The sequence below is a fragment of the Glycine max genome, chromosome 2 (assembly GCF_000004515.6).
Source record: "Glycine max cultivar Williams 82 chromosome 2, Glycine_max_v4.0, whole genome shotgun sequence".
NCBI lineage: Eukaryota > Viridiplantae > Streptophyta > Magnoliopsida > Fabales > Fabaceae > Glycine > Glycine max.
The window spans coordinates 8,242,083-8,262,595 of NC_016089.4; the positions used below are offsets into that span (position 1 = coordinate 8,242,083).

The window sequence follows — 20,513 nt, forward strand, 5'->3', positions numbered from 1 at the left end:
GTATTGAGTATTAGTAATACTAATTACCCATAATTCCTGCCAATTTCTAGCCTTATTTTTATTTTTTAAATTTTAATTAAGCTAATTATGTCAACATATATGCTTTGTAAAGAAATTCCTACTAAACTTTTTCATACCATTTAGAGTGCATTTGGTTTGGAATGGCTTGGATTTGTAACTAATACAAATACATGTAACTAATACAAATGTGGGTGCTTGGATTTGTAATCGCCAAGTGCATCATTTTGTATTCAAAATTCTCAACACATCATTTTGTATTCAAAATTCTCAATACATCAAATTAGAGGAATCAAGGTGCTCCATCATTTCGTGTTCAATTTGTTAACTAGCTATTTATGTTGTATTTTACAATATTATCTTCTACTAACACATGATGCTACTAGCTAGACTCGTCTCATGCTCGATCTCTATCCCGTAATAGGCATAGCACAACATGTTCTTTTAAATTGTAGCTGAGGTTCCTCACCATAGTGTCATATTTCCTGTGAAAAGGAATTGGATAACCAATTTAATTTTGCTCTTTCATGTTGTGTTCCGCATAACAATTCAATTTATGTAGTGTATACAGTCATTTACACATCCTAACCAAATGACAGCAAATAACAGTTCAATTTAGACATCCTATTGCATAAGTCAATCACACCAAATCACAGCAAATAACAATTCAATTTAGACATCCCAATAGCAACTAAAAAACACAAAATTAGGGAATTTGTGTAACTTAAATACCATATACACTCTGTAACACCTAATAAATAAATAAAACTGACTAATAATATCAATAAATTGTTGGTTCAGACATAATTTTCAAGAAAAATAACCAATATACAGCAAAATGCATCCTGCGGAAGAAGTTTGGCAGGTTCTTCCGCAAGCAGAAAATGCACTCTACGGAAGAAGGTGTTCTTCCGCGAGTGTGACAGGACGAAAATGGAGCCAACGGAAGAAGGTGTTCTTCCGCGGGCTCCTGCGGAAGAAACTAAAAAGGTTCTTCCGCAGATGCCAGCGGAAGAACCTTTCACCTTTCTTCCGCAGGAGCTCGCGGAAGAACACCTTCTTCCGCTGACTCCATTTTCGTCCCCTAACACACGCGCGGAAGAAGCTTCTTCTTGCGGAAGAACTTCGTCTTCAACCTCCAGCACCAAACAACAACAATGTCGTCTATCCTAAGGCCATTAACGCAATTCTAACAGATATCCAAAGCCAATGGGGTTAGAACACTAACCTCGATGGCGGAATAAATGCTCACAGAAAGCCAATGAAGAAGACGAAGGGAGGGAACCAAAATGGAGATCCAAAGCTTGTGCCGGCCGACGAGAAGACTATTGAGAAGAAGACCAACGAAGAACACAAACTGCGGGAGGGAGAAGACTGCTGGGAAGAACAGCAATGAAGAAGAATGAGCGCAGAAGGGAGGGAGAAGACTGTTGGGTGCACAGAAGAAGAAGGAGCGCGGAAGAAGAAACATTTTTTTAAAAAAATTATTAACTTTTGATTTTTAAACGAAGGGCATTTTTGGAAGTTCATTGAATTGTTGGGTGCACCAGCAATTTTGCTGGGTGCACCTAGCAACACCCTAAATCTTTTGGAGAGTTGATTCATGACAAGTACAATACTTTCATTGTTTTTAATAGCTCATGGATACAACAAGATTATTTAGTTGGAGCTTTATCTTAAACTAGTATGTAACCCGTGTACATGCAAATGTATGGATTGTTTGTTAAATTACTTTGCAAGTTTTTTTAAATTACAATATAGATTTAAAATTAAATTCACAAGTGAATTATGAAAAAAGTTAATATTTATAATTAACTAATTATTGTGATGAATGTAAAAAGATGGCACAACAGGAATTCTCAATTGCAGGTCATCTAAAATAATAACAATAATAATAATTGAAGTGAAAAATTAGACTTATTTTGAAATTTTTTGTGTATGTGTCTGTCGACGGTAACAAAGGGTAAACAAAGAGCAACGGTAAAGATACATTAGCTAGTCTTCTGCACAATATAAATTTAAATAACAAAAATATGTTGAATGTTCTATTGCCAAGAATAGTAACCAAAACATAATGCTCCCATAGATCGTTCTGCTCCCCTCTTCTCCAATTGTATCTCAGCAGTGGAAAGTTTCTCAACAGGCTTGGCAGGTAGTTCAAGAAAATATGTGTGTCAAACTATAAATCGTTGCTTGTATTTTCTGTATTAGCTGAGTTTTTTTTGTTCTCTCCCTTTGCATTTTCATTTGAGATGATCAAGTACCACAGTTCATGGATAAATACCTTGTAAAGAGGAATTTTCAGGACAACAGCACCAGCTTTGCAGACTGCAAGAGACATTGCCAATATGGCATTTGCTCTAAGCTAAAACAGCAAAAAGTTTGCATTAGAATAATATGAACCACTTTCAAAATGCAAATTTCCAAACATAAAGCAAATATTGATTGTAGAATAACAATTCTGTTAGCTTTGTAAATCGTAGATGCAGAATTACATCTTATTCTCCATAGCTACATTGTTAGGAAATACTCATACAAATGTTTACAAAGCTGAGAGGAACACTTACTTCTTCAAATCCCGTGGTTGTGACAAATTTGAATCATGGGAATATCCTAGGCAACACCCTAGCATAGTCATGGTCACTTGACTTGAGTAATAATAATAATAATAATATTAACATGAAAAATTAAAATAAAATAAAATAAAAGTGAAAAATGAGAGGAACACTTACTTCTTCAAATCCCGTGGTTGCCCTGACCTGCTCATGGTGACAAATTTGAATCACGGAAATATCGTAGGCAACACCCTAGCATAGTCATGGTCACTTGACTTGAGTAGTAATAATAATAATAATAATAATAATAATAATAATAATAATAATAATAATAATAATAATAATAATAATAATAATAATAATAATAATAATAATAATAAACTGGAGAGGGCTTTGCTTAAATGAAATTTCATTTCATACCTGCTGATGAGCATATTTAAAGTCTTCCATGTTTAAATCTTTAACGTCCCCACTGTTGCATAATGCTGGAGCTGGTTGCCCTTCTGCTAGAGCAGCAGCATGTTCCTGTCATGCATCAAACACATTAAGCATACATTAGCTCCTTTTAATCATAAGCCCATATATTTTGTAAAGGATACAATAATTCCCCTTCATTAAAATTACTGGCTAACAACTTAATCAGAAATGAGTTCAAAATCTAAGATCATCAAGAAATAGAGAACTCCATCAGATGATGACGACCAAAACTTCATGCACTATATTTGCTGCATCTAGAAGAAGAAAAACCACAGCAATTGAAGCATGAAAGGGAGAAAAAGGGTGCACTACCCAGGCAATTGAATTGAGCAACTTCTGGATTCGGTACCAAAAAGGACTTCATACATAGAGCACCTCATAACCTATCCATCCAATCAAGGATACTGTCTTGAGAAAAACAGGTTGCTTCTATATAAGGTTGGCATACTCCGGATGGTTAACAAATGGATTCCGATTGTGCTATTTGCATATCCTTTCATTTCTCAGTTTTTCATCCCTCGAAGGTGGATCAACTTCATTCCATTTTAATAAAGTGGAAAGGAGTCCCATCTCCCTCTTTTCTGCAGGTAAGATGTAAATATCATTTTTACCTTATATCTGCAGCGAGAAAGGAGTTGCAATATGTAAAAGAATAACAAACTAAACATCAGACTCGGAGCAAACTTTAGTTTTAAGTTGATGTCAAATTTTACACTTGCAGAGTAATGCAATAATCAAATTAAACTTTTTTTGAAAAGATGTTTTAAGAATTCACCATAAAAATAAAAATAAAGAAATTGTCATGAAGAATCAAACAGGTTTTAAAACTTTGTAATTTTAGATTTTAGAAAACTAAAAACTTTTTTTAAAAAGAGTAATCAAACATGTCCTAATTCAAATCCTGCTCTCCGTATTGGATGCCAGGTTTAAAAGATTCTTACATCTATGAGACTATGACTAAACATGAGCTTGATATTATAAAATTGTCATCAAAAGAAATACTACATAACATCAAGTGATAAAATTAATCATTTGATAAACAAATGCATAAAAAGGAAGATAGTTCACTTATAATTTGATCAACACATGTAAATGTAAGGCATGTATATTCCCCCTTGAGCTAAAAACCCAAATACTATTGTCAAATGAGAACTTCAATAGTTCAAGTGTTGAACCTACCAACATTTGGGGCATCCGAGAGGCGAAGGCCTGGAATTCCCCTTGGTTGTTGGAACCCATAACAGACTGCCATGTACATTAATGCCCTTGCTATATACCCTCTAACCTGAAGGAGGTAACATCCCAAACGTTGTTCGAACAAAAAATAAGTTAATTGTCCAAGTGAAGAAACATCATAACCAATTATAAATAGATGAAGTACATCATTGAGACTTTCACCATCTATCCAGGTTCCTTTAACTGCTGTTATTGGTTTGTAGTCAGGAAGGGTAAAATTATAAATAGATGCAAGGCTATATATAATTATTATGCTTACCACAAGCAAGTGTGCTGCTATAGATAACCATGTTTTGAGAATTTTGTAAGTGAATTCCATCAGTGTTGGGGTTATCACCAGGTGATGAAACACTAATGCCCGAGACTTGAACATTTGTGCAAGAGTCAAACTTGAGATGGGTTTGTTGACTATTCGGAATTGTTATGTTTGTGATTGCTACACCATCACTTCCATAGAACATGAGTGCCTAATTATAATAAAGAAGTAATTAATAGCATAACACATGAGAATTTCAATTTCAATATGTTAAGAAGTTCAACGATACAAAAGGACTCTTACTGTTGGTTTTGTGCTAGGAAGTCTTCCATTGCTTTCCAGCATCACTTTTGTGGGATTGTAAGTGGGAGAGTCATTATTCCACCAAACAAATCCTTGACCATCAATGGCACCTTTGCCTCTGATTGTAATATTGCTACACTTTCATAATTCAAGCCATTGCAAGGTACCAGAGCCCCAAGTTGCAGAGCCTGTAGGTGCAGTGATTTTGCCATCGAACTGCATGTATTCTTATGAACATAATATGTGAGTATTGTATTCCATCTTAAAATCAATTGACATTACATAAAGTTATCCAACATGTATATAACTTGGCACTGGGAATTTAGGTAGGTAACGTGAGATTTTTCAATATCCCTTATAAGAAAATGAACTATAGACTCTAATATTATATTAAAATTTATCTTTAAACCAATTTACATTATATTAAAATTATGCTTACAAAAAGATCAAAATCAGGAGTATCCAATTCCAGTGAATCCAGGACAGAAATTCCGCAAGATTCATTATCATTTCTAGCCCTTTGGGTAGCATAGCTTGCAATGTCTTCAAGATTGGTGGAGTCCAATCCAAGGTCATTTAATATAGCAGAAGAATCTAAGATCTCCTTGCACAATAAGATGTTGTCACAGCCATCATATTTGGTGCTTTCCTCAGCCCGCAATTCGCCAGCTAACCATGCAGCATTGCCAGGAAAGTCTTGATCCTGAATATCTGATTGTGGAGCATGTGATTCTCTAGGGATTGTCTTGGTATCCTAGTTCATAGAAAGTAAATTTTAGCAAACCAAGTAGATGGCAAAAAATGTCAAGTAAAACTATTGCATCACTTGTGTACTCATTACTCATTAGATCTACAAACTTCAGGGAGGATCAACATAATTAAAACTTCTTTAAGCTAATACCAAAAAAAAAATTTATACTAGCTTGTTTAAGAGGATCAACATAATTTCTCGTCTTCCCGGTCTGTCCTGTTTTATTTTTCAAACATCAATTTAAAAACATGTATTGAATTCTAAGGTGCAAAAGGCAGTAAAATTACATTGATGTGTCATTCATGGCACTTTTCCATAACCTGTTCCACAAGGGACATCTCTTGTCACTTACATTGATCAGTCTTCCTTCCAGATGTTTGTGTGGTTTGGTTAATGACTTTGTTTTACAGGTTCATTGATCAATCAAGTATAATAAAAAGAGCGGTAAAAGTTTACATATTTGAATTGAAAGCAAAAAGGTCAGAGAAATCTCACCTGGAAGATTTTCCGGATGTGTGTAGCAAATTCCTTGGTCTCCTTCCAGTGTTAGAATGAACTCATTGATAAACATGTGTTGCTGAGTGTTTCCAATGCCACATTTTGCTGCTAAATGTTCTAAGAGTTCTACATCAGAAGGATCAAACTTTACACCAAGAGGAAAGCCAGGCCACTCAGTAGAAACCTACATGCAAAGAAATATTTCTAACGAAACATCTTCTATCATTCAAACTCATGCTAAACTTTTTCAAGAAATGAATCCTGTTACAGAAGTAAAGTATGCAAACTTTCCCGTAGGCACATTAAACAATTGAATTAATTTTGTGTACCACAAGGAAAAAAAACCTGAAGGATAAAGGAATAGGAGCATAAACAGTCTCTATCGTAACATGAAGAGCTCTACAGTAAAAGCAGAAATTGCTTCTAACATTACTGCATTTTTAGTGCATGTGTGAATTTGAGTAAGTTGTTATGAAAATAGAATGAATATAATGTCAAATTGTAACATACATCACTGTTATCAATATGATAAGAACAGTTTGGACATTCACGATATGCCCCACAATCCTTGATTTGATCAGCTAAAGATAGAGTAGTGATTTTTACTTTCTTTGCAAATCCTCCAATGTCAATAAGCCAGCTCCTGTAGAGAAAATTAGCAAATATACTCTATATTGCCAGTCTATGACTAACAAACGAAAAAAAGATATACCAAGCATAACACTAACATAAAGAAGAGACATACCTTTTTTTCCTTTCCTAATATCTTTTTAATAGGTCGATCTGCTGCAGTTACACACAAATTCTACAATATAAGGGCAAGCATCAAATATTGAATAATAGTAACATTAATTTCAAAGAATAAGGTAACAGGAAAAAGAACACCAACAACCTTAAGATCACTTCCGGAATATCCATCAGTCATACTTGCTATTGCATCTAAATCAACATCAGGAGACAATTCCTCTTTTGCCAGGATAACTTTCAATATTTTCGCTCTATTAGGAGCACCCCGACATAAATAAAAGCACAGCAACAATCTAAATGGCCACAACAAACCCTGCATTGCAATACCCAACAACATCAAATAAATAAATAAATTCTCAGATAGAACAGTAACTCAAAACATAAAAACTAAGAACACACCTTGCAAATACTACCTAATGAAAACGACCAACAGAAGCAACGAAAATGGTAAAACCAAAATAATGTTTTTATCGGGAAATCACTGTTAATTTACCAAGATAACATATAAGAATATTCAGAAAAACAAAATCTGTAACTACAAAATATGGGTTATGTATTTAGTTGTACCTGTAATTAATCTGCCTAGAGCAAGTGACCAATACCTTCTCTTTGCTCCTAAACATAGGTGAATTATCCTCAACTTCATCAGTGACTTCATTCTTATCCTTCCACCCCAAAAGGGTCCTAGATGGTCTCTTTGAAGTGACGTCTTCCTTTTGGGGTTGTGCCTCATCATGAGTTGTCTCACTGTGCTTTCTTTTCTTCCCCATTTTTTGCTAGAAAATCTGCCATACCCAAGAACCAAAATCATATGACAAAAATGGTACTGAAATTATATACATAATAAACTTACGTTTGTGCTTCAGCAGTTTAAGTTTCAATCTCTTCTTCAATTGAATTTTTCTCTGATGATCTACGGGTATCTTTGGTATCCCTTGCTCAACAAATTAAACAATATCAGCTTAAGCAAATCTACCAAATCTGATATTAGCTTAACATACCAAACATACAATATTTTATTGGTCCATGAAATTTTTTGCAAGATAATCACAATGAAATAAAAAAATAAAATATATATTGTTGGATCAAGTGGCCTCGGAATAATTAAGAAGGGGGGTTGAATTAATTATTAATGTGTCTTGACTAATTAAAATTTATTCTTCTTAATATTATTAGATTCAATTAGGCTTTACTACTAAGTTATGAGAAAGTAAAGAACAAAAATAATAACTTAGACAAAAATAAAGCGGAAATAAAAAGTACACAGCGGAAAAGTAAAGAGTGTAGGGAAGAAGAAGACAAACACAAGATTTATACTGGTTCGACAACAACCCATGCCTACATCCAGTTTCCAAGCAACCACTGATTCTTGAGATTTCCAATAACCTTGTAAAATCCTTTACATGCAAAGATCCATAAGGGATGTACTCTCCCTTGTTCTCTTTGAACAACCAAGTGGATGTACCCTCCACTTGAACTGATCCACAAGAGATGTACCATCTCTTGTTCTCAGTATTACAACCCAAGTAGATGTACACTCTACTTGTACCACAAAGAATGTATCCTCCAATGTGTTAAGACAAAGAATTCTTAGGCGGTTAGTCCTTTAAATCTTTGTAAGGGGAAACAAAAGATATCTCAGCCGGTTAGTCCTTTGAAATCTTTTGTTTAAAGGGAAGAGGAAGAATCAAAAGAATTCTCAGGCAGTTAGTCCTTTGAAATCTTTTGGCAAGAGGAAGAGGGAATGGAGAAAAAGAATAGCACAAGTTTTTGGCCAATGAACTTTTCTTGAATAAAGAAAATATTGAACAAAAACTCTTAGAAGAATGCTTTGAATGAATGAAAGAAATTTAAAAGTTCTCTCTATAAAATTCGTGTCATGGTCACATATTTATTGCCATTTGATGGCTCTTGAAAAAACAAGTTAAAAGTTGTGATTCTTGGCAATTTCTTCAAAACTAGTCACTTTTTAAAAGTTGTGACTCTTTTGAAAACTAGTCACTTTAAAAGTTGTGACTCTTTTGAAAACTAGTCACTTAAAGGTTGTGACTTTTGAAAAAATCTTCAGAAACAAGTCACTTTAAGAATTATAAATTTTGGTAATTTATTTTTCAAAATAAGTCACTGGTAATCGATTACCATCATAGTGTAATCAATTACACATCAACAGATGGGACTCTTCATGTTTAAATTTGAAAATCAAAACATTTAGAAACACTGGTAATCGATTACAAGTATTGTGTAATCGATTACACAAGTTTGAAATGATTTGAAAATGTTTTATCACAAGTTGTGACTCTTGAAATTTGAAATCTAACGTTTTAAAACATTGGTAATCGATTACATGATTATGGTAATCGATTACTGCTTTGTAAATCAGTTTGAAAAGAATGTTGGTTACTGGTAATTGATTAGTGCCTTCTGGTAATCGATTACCAGAGAGTAAAACTCTTGGTAAAAGATTTTTCTTTGAAAAATTCTCTTGAACAAAATTGTGCTATTCAATATTTTGAAAAACTCTTTTAATACTTATCTTAATGGTTCTTGAAGTTCTTGCATATCTTGAGTCTTCTCTTGAAACTTCACTTTAATTTTGATTCTTGATTGAACGACTCTTTAATTCTTGAAACTTGTTTGACTCTTGATTCTTGACTTGAGTCTTTGGCATCATCAAAATAAACTTGGAAAGCTTTGCTTCCATATATACAACACAATAACAGAAAGAATAACAACTAAATTGAATCCTACACAGCTCACGAATTCAGAGTTTTAGATTTTTGACAAAAGTGATGGATATGACGGAAACAAATCACCTAAGCAATGAACAACCAAACATCTATTCAGGAGCACATGGATTGAATCCTAAACACACACATAACTGATGCTTAAATATATTTAAGCAAGAAAACAAATCATTCACACACTGAATATTTATTCAGAAATCAGAATCAAAATATACTTAAGCACATGGATTAAATCCTAAAGAGAAAGTGCAAAGGATTAAATTGACTTCTTTGCATGCATCCTCAGATAACTCAACTCACATTGAAAACAGAACATGAAGTCAAAAGCAAATTGGGAAGTCTAAGCTACAAATCAATTAAAAAAAGGAACTTGAGAAGACCCATGAGAAAGAAAAGTCATGGAACCTCAAGCCTATGGATCAAAAGTGAAAAAGAAAAATGCCATTAGGAAATAAATGTTTGAACTTTGAACCTAGGAATTTAATTATATGGGGTCAATGATTCTATCAGTGTATAGGAGACAATAACATTTAGCGAGAATCGTAAGAACGAAATTACAATACAGTTAGAAATAATTTGCAACAGGCTTTCCTACATCTTCATTATCCGATTCCACATGAACAAAGATCAGATGCAACAGATCGGTGCACAGTAGAAATACATTATTGAAAAATGAAAACAAAACTTTTCTTCGACTTGGGAAAAGTTTCGGAGAGAAAGTTGGATGTTGGTTCGTGAAAGGGGCTTACACGATCAATATCCATATCCTTTGTAACCTTGAATGGCTTCACGAATCTCTTTCCTGCGGAGAAAAAACTGTGACAAATTATTGAAAAAGATAGAAGGAAGGAAAAAAAGAGTGGAAAAGAAAAAACCTTTGCGAGTAACAGGAACTTTCCCGTAACAGGAACTTGGGTGAATGATCTTAACACCAGTTTTCATGTTGAGTCGAGACCAATTGTAAGCGATTAAACCCGAAATACCACTGAGCCATAGACACCCTAATCCAAATAAAAATCGCAAAAATAAAAAAAAAAAGATATTGTGAGGTGGAGAGCTTGCATGCAAATCCAGATAATTAAGCACTAAGGAAAATGCATAAAAATTATAGCTTACCTTATAGACTATCCCGTAAAACTTTGAACAATATCATAAGTATGAGTTTAAGGAAAAAATAGCAACGAAGCATCCAAAAAATCAGACAAAAAAAAAACATAAACACCATTTTAATAAAATTAAAATAGAAGAATCTCTATCTTCCTCTTAACTTCTCCGAAAACTTCTTTGCCAAAGTCGTCGTTGTTACTGTAGCCTGTTTAAAAAATAAAACCACAAAAAATCAGACCAATCAAAGAAAACGAACCCAAACCAAAATCGCAAAAAATAGAATGAAATTGGAAGCCCTCCACAGCTCTAAAACTCAACCGAAAACAAAAGAAAAAAGTGGAACTGAAGAGGACACCAAAATGAAGAAGAAAGAATGAAAATGGAGGAAGCAAATTGGTGGGGAAATGACACAAATGAAGGAAGTAGGTTTGAAGTTGGTAGGGAAATGACCAGAAAACGCTGGAGAAGAAGCCATGTGCATCACCAACAAAAGTAAAACACTGAAGCTGGAATGGCCAAAGCTAAACACTCAACATGGCAGAAAACGTGACACAAAACCAAGGCAAAGCTGGAGGGGCATAAAATAACCAACAAACCAATAAAATGGACGACTGTCAAACTTTCAGGCATGGACACAATAATAATTTTCCTGGCCTTCTCTTTTAATATATAGTATATAGATAATCTCATTGTTTGCATAAATCCTTTGGCCTCTTTACAAAGGGCGGGCTTAATTGTAAGCCTGAGCTGCATAATGGTACAATCCGCAAAAATTCACTTCATGAATTCTCAACGCATAGAAGCGGTAACTAGCATGGTTATTGGGTTGGTTCCAGAACACTTGATCCGATATTATTATTTTTCATTTAAAGAACAATGTAAAAATCATTTTCAGAATACCAAATCCGGATTAAAAAAACAAATAAACTCACGTCATTCCAGATTTTATAATTTTGAAATAAGTAATCCCAAAAACAACATCTATTATGGATTACTTTTCTAGAATTGTGTATGTACTGTTCCAGAAAGGGAAATTTAGAAGTTCATAAGTTTTTTGTTATTCCAAATTCTTCAATCTGAAATTATAAGAGGATTTGGAAAAAAAATTATGAACTTACCTTTAATTGTTACTTTGATGCAGAGAAACGAAGGGTGACCCAAGCCTTCTACCTAGAATTACTGTGACAAAAGGAAAAGGGAGCAACTGTGGTGGCAAAGGCTTTCAGGCGGAGGTACGTAGTAGATGTTAATGGAGGTGGGTGAAGAAGGAAGGGCAATTTTGGGATATTAAAATAACGAGGTGTAGGTTATAAAATATGGGGATACAGAAAGCAACAACCCAATTCTTATTGCAATTGTGATCATAAATCCATACAATGGGCCCCAATCGATTTTGACCAAAAGATAACAGATTCAACGGCTAAAAGGGGTGGTATCGACTCATCGTGATACAAATTATACAAAGAAACTCATTATGGTCAATGTAGTGGTATTAGTCTCTATTGTATTTTAAAATTAAAAATCAGAAACCGATAATCCTTTCCAAAAGCAAAAGAGTATATTGTTTAAAAGAAAAGAAAAAATAATAATATGATATGTAATTAGAAAATATTTATAATTACTTTAAATCAAAACCAATATGGTACTGATCCAAGTAACATGAAATTTAAATTTTCTAAATTCAAATTTTATGGATAAAAAATATTATTTATGATAAAATATCACACTAAAGGTGATTCTTCCTAAAAAAAATTAATTACCAACAAAATCAATAAATATTTTACATTAATATCATGCTAAAAAATAATTAAAAATGTTTGTATGCATTCATTCATTTGAACTTTGAAACAATACCTATTTAAAATTTACAAAAATATTAAAGAAATTAATTTTATATACAAAATATTGAAATAAAAGCTACCATATAAAAAAATGTGTTAAAGAAGAATATACTTAAAAAGTGACATAGTAAAAACCTTTTTAAAAAAGTTTGAAATATTTACACTATATATATATATATATATATATATATATATATATATATATATATATATATATATAGTTCTATACCCTTAATGTATCTAAGGGACATTTTAGGTAAGGTGTCACATCTAACAAATGATAATGATTGTCCATTTCATGCATGTATTAATATAGTTACCGTTTAAATTGTTTAATTTATTTCGATAATAAAATTCACTGAATTTATGATATTATTAATTTAAATTAATATTAATTACCTCAACTGTTTTTATTGATCTTGATTATTAACTATTTTTTTTTATATACAAACAGAAGTAGTATTTAATAATAATAAAAAAAGTATTGCTCATCCAATTCGTGCTTGTTTTATCCGTAAACAAGGCAACTTAGTGGCTCATGCATGGTTTGGCTAGGGCTTCTACTTGTAGGTTCCATGCTGGTCTCATAGATTTTCAGCAAGCTTCAGTTGCATTGCTCATCAATTCATCAACGAAATAATATAATTCCATTTTTAGTAAAAAAATATATTTGTATATATTAATGTTTATAATATGTTTAATTACTTATATATATATATATATATATATATATATATAATATTTATCTAATGATGTGTTTATTATTATTGTTATTATTAATTATATATAGTATTATATGTATTTGTATAGTGGTGTGTTATATATATTTGATACATGTAAATATATTTATAAGCTTTGAAGTTAGATATATCTTATTATTATAATACATATTTATCTATTTGTTAAGTATATTTTGTAGTTAGTTAATTTGTGAGTTGTTAAATTATGGGCATGAGATATGGTTGTGAATAAGTGAATGGTTAATACTTGATGTGATATTACTTGTGTGTGTGAGTTGTGAATTATACAATAACCTAACTCATGTTTATCTTGAGAAAAATATTTATGTACGATGTGTTAAAAAGAAAGTGTAGGATTCCAAGTTAGTAACCCGAGGTGTTAAATTGTAACACAATGTGTTAAACGTGTTTGAAAATAAGTATCAAGTCATGAATATTATATAATTCATTAGCAATGTCTATGTGCAAAAGTTGTTATAGGAGTTAGACTTGAATCAAGAAGGTGAGACCCTAACAGATTATTCGGAGTCTAGGCCTTGGGATTAAATACTCTCGGTTTGAGTGCTCCTTTAAATCTGTATTGATCCCATATGGTTGGAGCATTCTCTCAAAACAAAGTGATCTTGATTGGTCCCCTAATGATTTTACTTAGTGAGAATGACCAAACATACCCATTGTGTGGTGTGTCTTGTTATATATTCCTAAGCGTCCTGGTGTTGTTTTTCATTGACATGGTACCACATTACATATAGGCTTAGGTCTTAGTATAATTGTTGTATAACGCCTGTGAATTATTTACAATGAAATTGTGAGTGTTGTTACATCTTAAGTCAAGTGTTTGATTCAGGTGTAATATGATAGATGATTGAAAAATAACTTTAAATGATAAAGTGGTGAAATGACGTGAATTGTATTAAGTTTAGTTATGTTACAAATATTTGTATAATGTATTTTGCTTATGTTTTTGTTTATCCGTATTTTATTTAGAAATGTAATAACTTACTCCCTGTGTGTGTTTGTGTTTGTGCTGATTGTCATTTATTTTACGTGAGCCAGCATATGATGAGTTCCGTGTTGGAGATGGAGAGGCTTAAACTGTGCTAGGGAAATGCTCTGATAAATGTGACATCGGGGCATAGAATTTTATTTCATATGTTATAATTCCATGAATTATATTATTGTTTTATGTTTTCCGCTTTATTGTGACTTCTCTTCATTCAGAAGGGGCAGTCTTGTTTTGAGCCGAGATAATTTTATCATTTATTTGAACAAGTTCTATTATGATTTCACTAAGTGAATGTGAAATTTTTACCCTTTTGAAATGTTTTTATGTGTTTCAAAACTTTTAATTAATTTTGCATTCTTATTCCTTTTATTATTAGTATATATATATGCATGGAGTAGATGGTGTCACACCCTACGACTCGACATCATCGACTCAGCTCACGACAATGCCGTTGAGAGCGTTGAGGTTGCGCTCACCTTAGCAACTGATTTGATGAAGAGAGGATCGTATGGACACGTGTACGCTTAGAATTGGAAGGTCTTTTCGGGTTGCGTGATTCAAGCCATTGAAGATGCCTCTAAGAGAGATTCATACACTACTTCGTAGCTTTAGCCTTTTAGGATAAGGGCTCGTGTACCCGAATAAAATAAATTGGGTTGCATTGGGTGTATTTATTGGGCCACTTTGTAATTCTTAGTATGTTGGGCTCTGAAGTCTAATAGTTGGTTGGGATTTTCTTTCTGCACCCAGCATTTTTCCAATACACCCAATAGTGAGAAGCTTACAGATTCGTATGAGGCTTATAGATTGGCAATCCGTAAGCCTTATACATTGGCAATCCGCTAAGCGCGGGGCTGGGCCTTAGGGCCCTCAGCCCTCGTTTCTTACTTTTTGCACCTCCATTTTACTATTTACACTCCCTTCTGAATTTCTATTTGTACCCCCTCTGTTTATTAACTGCAGTCTGTTTCTCTTTGTTTTGTTTTTCTTTGTTTTTCCAGATGAATTCCCGCAAACACCGAGCTGTGCCTACACCTGGGGAAGCGTCCAGCTGGGACTCTTCCCGCTTTACATCAGAGATAGCATGGCACAGGTATCAGGATAACGTTCAGCTCCGGAACATTCTTCCAGAGAGGAATGTCGAGCTTGCACCTGGGATGTTTGATGAGTTCCTCCAAGAGCTTCAGAGGTGTTGTTGGGACCAGGTCCTGACCAGGCTTCCAGAGAAGAGGATTGATGTCACTCTAGTGAAGGAGTTCTACTCCAACTTATATGATCCAGAGGATCGAAGTCCAAAGTTTTGCTGGATTCGAGGACAGGTGGTCAGGTTCGATGCTGAGACGATTAATGACTTCCTCGACACCCCGGTCATCCTGGCAGATGGGGAGGAGTACCCAGCTTACTCCCAGTACCTCTGCACCCCTCCAGACCATGAAGCCATCCTTGCCACCTTGTGTACGCCAGGGGGACATTTTGTTCTGAATGTTGATGGTGCCCCCTAGAAGTTGTTGTGGAAGGACCTGACGACACTCGCTCAGACATGGAGTGTCCTTTCGTATTTTAATCTTGCTCCTACTTCTCACACTTCTAATATTAATGTTGACAGGGCCCGACTCATATATGGCTTGGCGATGAAGATGGACCTGGACTTGGACAACCTCATTTCTCTACAGATCGCCCAGTCCAGCACTTCCAGGCTTGGATTTCCAGCGTTGATCACAGTGCTGTGTGACATTTAGGGGGTTGTCTCTGATACCCTAATCTTTGAGTCACTCAGTCTTGTGATCAACCTTGCTTATATTCGGAAGAACTGCTGGAACCCCGCTGACCCCTCTATCACCTTTCCAGGGGTCCGCCGTGCACGCACCAGAGCCCCAACATCAGCATCTGAGGCTCCTCTTCCTCCTCAGCCTCCTTCTCAGCCTTCCTCTCAAGCCTTTCTTCCTCCACTCACATCCACTTCAACACCGCTAGACATGCACTGACAGATGCTCAGGTCCCTGTACCAGGGCTAGCAGATCATTATTCAGGACCTGCATCGATTGTCCCTTCATCTGAAGATGGATCCGCCCCTCATGACTCCAGAGGCCTATATTCAGCAGGTCGCATGCCCAGGAGCCCAACCCTCTACTGATAGGGGGGAGAGCCATCTGGAGCCGGTTCGGGAGATGCTGCAGTTGATGAAGACATTATTGCTGATTTGGCAGTAGCAGATTGGGGCCCATGGGCAGATTTGGGTGGAGGCAGCACAGGATCTTAGCTTCTATGTCTTTATTTTTTTTTTTATGTTTTTATGTCTTTATTTTTAATGTAGTTGATGTCCTTATGTTAGATTCTGTTTGGAACTTAAAAAGTAGTAGTAATAATATTAGAATTCAGTATGTGTTTTCTGAATAATAATTGCATGATAACTTGAGAAGTCATAATTCTTTAGGTTGTTCTGAAAGGTTTGACACTTGAGATGCTACTGATCATTGGAGAAACACTGGTTCTGGAAGCAAAAGTCAGGTTAAGAAATGGAACATGAACCCCACAGAGAGAAAAAGGTTAGCTTGATGGAACGAGGTCATACCTGGTATGCCGAATACTTACTTAGTCCCAGTGAGAGTGTGAACTTAATTGTGAGAGAAAACGCCTATTCTTAAGCTCCTAGTTTTGCATCATTCTTAGACTGCTAGGTTAGTTACGTAAGGTGGATATGATCAAGGCCATGTTTATTTTGTTTAGAAACTTAGCCAAAAAGCCAACCCAACATAATTCTACCCCTTGCACCCATGTTGAGCCAATATATCATTTTGAATTAACCCTTGAGCCAAAAATTGATAGTCCTGACCTTTTTAGGATTTTAAGATAGCAAAAGGGTTATAAAGGTCTTAATTTGGGGGATTTGGGATAAAAGGATAAGTGGCCAAGATAATAGAAAAACACAAAGTAAGATACCCTCTACAAATTGCAGGCCCAATTCCTTCCAAAAAAATAAAAAAATAAAAAATAAAAATAAAAAATATTCTAAATAAAGGGCCGAGAAAAAAGAGGTGTCAAGGAAAAGTGTTGTGGAGAAATAAAAGGGCTACGTAAGAGGCCTAGGCAGAAATTGAAGTTTTGCTCTCTTATAATCCTAAATTTGAATTTCCAAGAAAAACCATGATTTTTTTATAGCCAGGCCCCAATACAAGCCAACAAAGTCCTTAGTGATCCACCGAACGTAATTAAAGATAACCTTAACTGAGATGAAGTGCAAAACTTTGGAGTCTTACTTGCAGATTGTTAGATTGCAAACACTGAACCAAACATTTATGAGCAGAGGGAAACACCAGCCTTGTGAGGAAAGTAAGGCAAGCCAAACTTGATTGAATTCCAGATAATTAGTCGATTTCAACTCTTGTGTTTTTGTGCTTTCATTTTAAGATTATTACAGATGCAGAAAGGACCAGTCAAGGAATTGAAGAACTGCAGCCATTGACAGTGTTGGAACATTTAGAACTTGCTTATGAATTTATTTGCTTGGGGACAAACAAAGTTTAATTTGGGAGATTTTGATAACTGCTAAATAATTGTGAATTAATAATAGAAAATCAAGCAAATTTTGGCTTAAAATTAATTATTTAGCAGTTATTTGTAATTAAAACTTAAAGAATTGATAAAGTTTAGATTTTGGCTGCAGAATTAAAGGTTGAAGGTGTAACAAGCAAAAGCAAGAGAAAAACTGAAGAAAAAAAGAAAATTGGAAGTAGGCCCAATCCAGTAGGCGCGTTTAGCGCGCGTCATGCGCTAAGCGGGCAAGGAAGCACAGGCGCTAAGCGAGGCGTTAAGCACAAAGGCGCAGGATCCGTTACTCGCATTAAGCGCGGAGCACACGCCAAGCGAGCGATCCAACAGAAGCATACGCTAAGCCTGCAACACGCGCTAAGCGCACGATCTGAACACGCTAAGCGCACGATCTGAACGCGCTAAGTGCGGGGTGTCACGCTAAGCGTGCCTACGAAAGCCCAAAGCCCATTTCAGCAGCTATAAATAGAGAGCCAGTCCAGGGGGAAACACACACCTCGCCTCAGAGCACTTCTCTCAGCATTTTAAGCCTGAGTTCTCCCTCCCTCTCTATATTCTTTGTTTTCCTATCCATTCTTCCTTTCACCCCTCAGTTGTAAAGCCCCTCAATGGCCATGAGTGACTAATCCCCTAGCTAGGATCTGGCAGGCCTAAAAAGCCAACGATGTATGGTGTACTTCAAGAGTTATCAATGCAAAGAGAATTCCTTCCAGGTTTTATGTTCTAATTCTTTTCTTTTTACCTTGCATTTACGTCTTAAATTTCTTTTGGTTTTTATTCGCTCGGGAGAGGGTAATGCATGCATCAATTTTAGGGGTTATACGCTTGAGAAAGGGTAACACCTAATAGAACAAATAAAGAAAAGAATCATTGGGTCAACATTGCTAGACATAGAATGATGGCCCAATGCCCACGCATTCAGCAAACATCTAGAATTTAACCTTAACGCATTTTAATTATTGAGTCTTCACAAAGGCATTTGGGAGATAGGTAGTTAAAATAGGCTTGTCATCGTGAGGCATCAGGGGCAAGTAAAACTGACATATGTGGGTAGAACAAGTTCAATTGCACAGGTAATGAAACATCATAATCATAGGCCAATTAGGTTTGTCCGGTCTTAGCATCTTCATCTTAATTAATTATCTTTTTAAATTGTTTGATCTAGTAGTAGCAAATTACTCTCGCATTTATTCCTGCTTTTACTGTTTATTTCTCACTTACAAATTGAAGAGTATTCAATAAAGTGCAATAAAATCCTTATGGAAACGATACTCGGACTTTCGAGAATTACTACTTAGAGCGATTTGGTGCACTTGTCAAACACCTCAACAAAGGCATTAGCACTCTAACCCGTAGAAAATGGTACCTCTAATTAATTGTGCAACATTATTAATTTTATAAATATTTACTTTAGCCCAAAAAACATATTAGGCTATGTGAAGAAAAGAAAAAAAGGAAGGAATGAAGAAGAAGTAAAAAAGGGTAAAGTTAGAATTTTTTAAAATATTGTTAGGTGTAGAAAAAATTTGAATGGTGTAGGAAGAATAACCCTAATGGTTAGTGTCTAAGCTGGATTGTTTCTTCATGCACTTCCTAGCACCCCATTACATTACATATTGGACATTTCATAATGTAATAGGGTGAAAGAAGCAAAATTGGAGTTATAAGAACTTTTACCTACTGTTAATATTTATTGGAGTTTTATACCGATTATATGGGACTTAATTATTAATTTGGTCACCAAAGTTTTAAAAACTTTAATTTGGTCATTTAATTCTTAAAAATGCATCAATTTAGTCATTTTTGTTGAATTGGGTTGATGTTGTTAGGATTGTAAATGCTAATATTCTTGGAACTGGACTAGTCATTGAACTAGTGAAGGCACTGGTTCGAGGGTCATTGGTTCAACTGGGGTCAAATCGATTTTAATAATTTTTTAAAAATATTTTAATATAATATCCTAGTAATATTGAATAAAAAACAAGAAAATATGCATAAATTGATAATAATAAAAAGTAAAATTCACTTAAAAGTGTCATAAGTTATATTATTTATTTTTTTCCTTAAATCAAAATGACATCATTTTGAATGTTTTTTTTAAAAGATAGTTTTAAGCGGGATTGGTTAAACCGGTTAATCCATTGGGTTTTATTGATTATCATTTTTCAACCAATTTAGTGGTTTAACGACACACCAATTTTTATGAAGCGTTGGATTGGATACATGACCGATTCCCAGTCAAACCGGTCAGTCCGGTCCAGGTTTCAAAACAGTAATAAATACCAATGATTTTCTTTTATGAATAGTGACAATTTTAAAATGTCATTATATTTATTATTATTTTTAAAATAAACACAAACACTATTCACCATCATTACACCGCCACCTCCTTCCTCCCTAAATATCACCATAGTCGCCAACATCACCATACCCACTATCACTATCGCACATGAATCTGACGTTTTTGGGCCTAATGGAGGCAAATCTAGTGTTGTGTTGGTGTTTGGCTCGTTAATGGTGGATTTGGTGATGGTGAAGGCGACGTGACAATTCACAAATCTGGTGGTGTCGTGGTCATGCACTCGAAGGTAACGAGGTGGGTCACACACGTGTACGGGTTAGGGAGAGAGATTGACCCACAACATGGGTGCTAGAATCAAAGGTGGCGAAGGTTGTTACCTGGGG

At 34.7% G+C, this 20,513-nt stretch overlaps 1 long non-coding RNA gene across 12 annotated transcripts; it reads right to left on the reverse strand.

Annotated features, from left to right (window-relative positions):
- Nucleotides 1-1,246: 1,246 nt before the first annotated feature.
- LOC106795546 (uncharacterized) lies at nucleotides 1,247-7,863 on the reverse strand. 12 transcript variants are annotated; one of them, XR_005889560.1, is made up of 15 exons: nucleotides 7,695-7,861; nucleotides 7,409-7,626; nucleotides 6,987-7,154; nucleotides 6,840-6,899; nucleotides 6,605-6,737; nucleotides 6,092-6,278; nucleotides 4,846-5,599; nucleotides 4,546-4,753; nucleotides 4,230-4,335; nucleotides 3,363-3,631; nucleotides 2,994-3,098; nucleotides 2,751-2,825; nucleotides 2,586-2,643; nucleotides 2,303-2,383; nucleotides 1,247-1,392 (listed from the first exon to the last, which is right to left on the reverse strand). It is a non-coding gene; the product is annotated as an uncharacterized lncRNA (long non-coding RNA). The 12 variants fall into 12 exon arrangements; XR_001384305.2 differs by lacking the exon at nucleotides 1,247-1,392 and adding an exon at nucleotides 1,920-2,162; XR_001384310.2 differs by lacking the exon at nucleotides 1,247-1,392 and having other exon boundaries at nucleotides 1,920-2,383; nucleotides 6,840-6,877.
- Nucleotides 7,864-20,513: the final 12,650 nt, after the last annotated feature.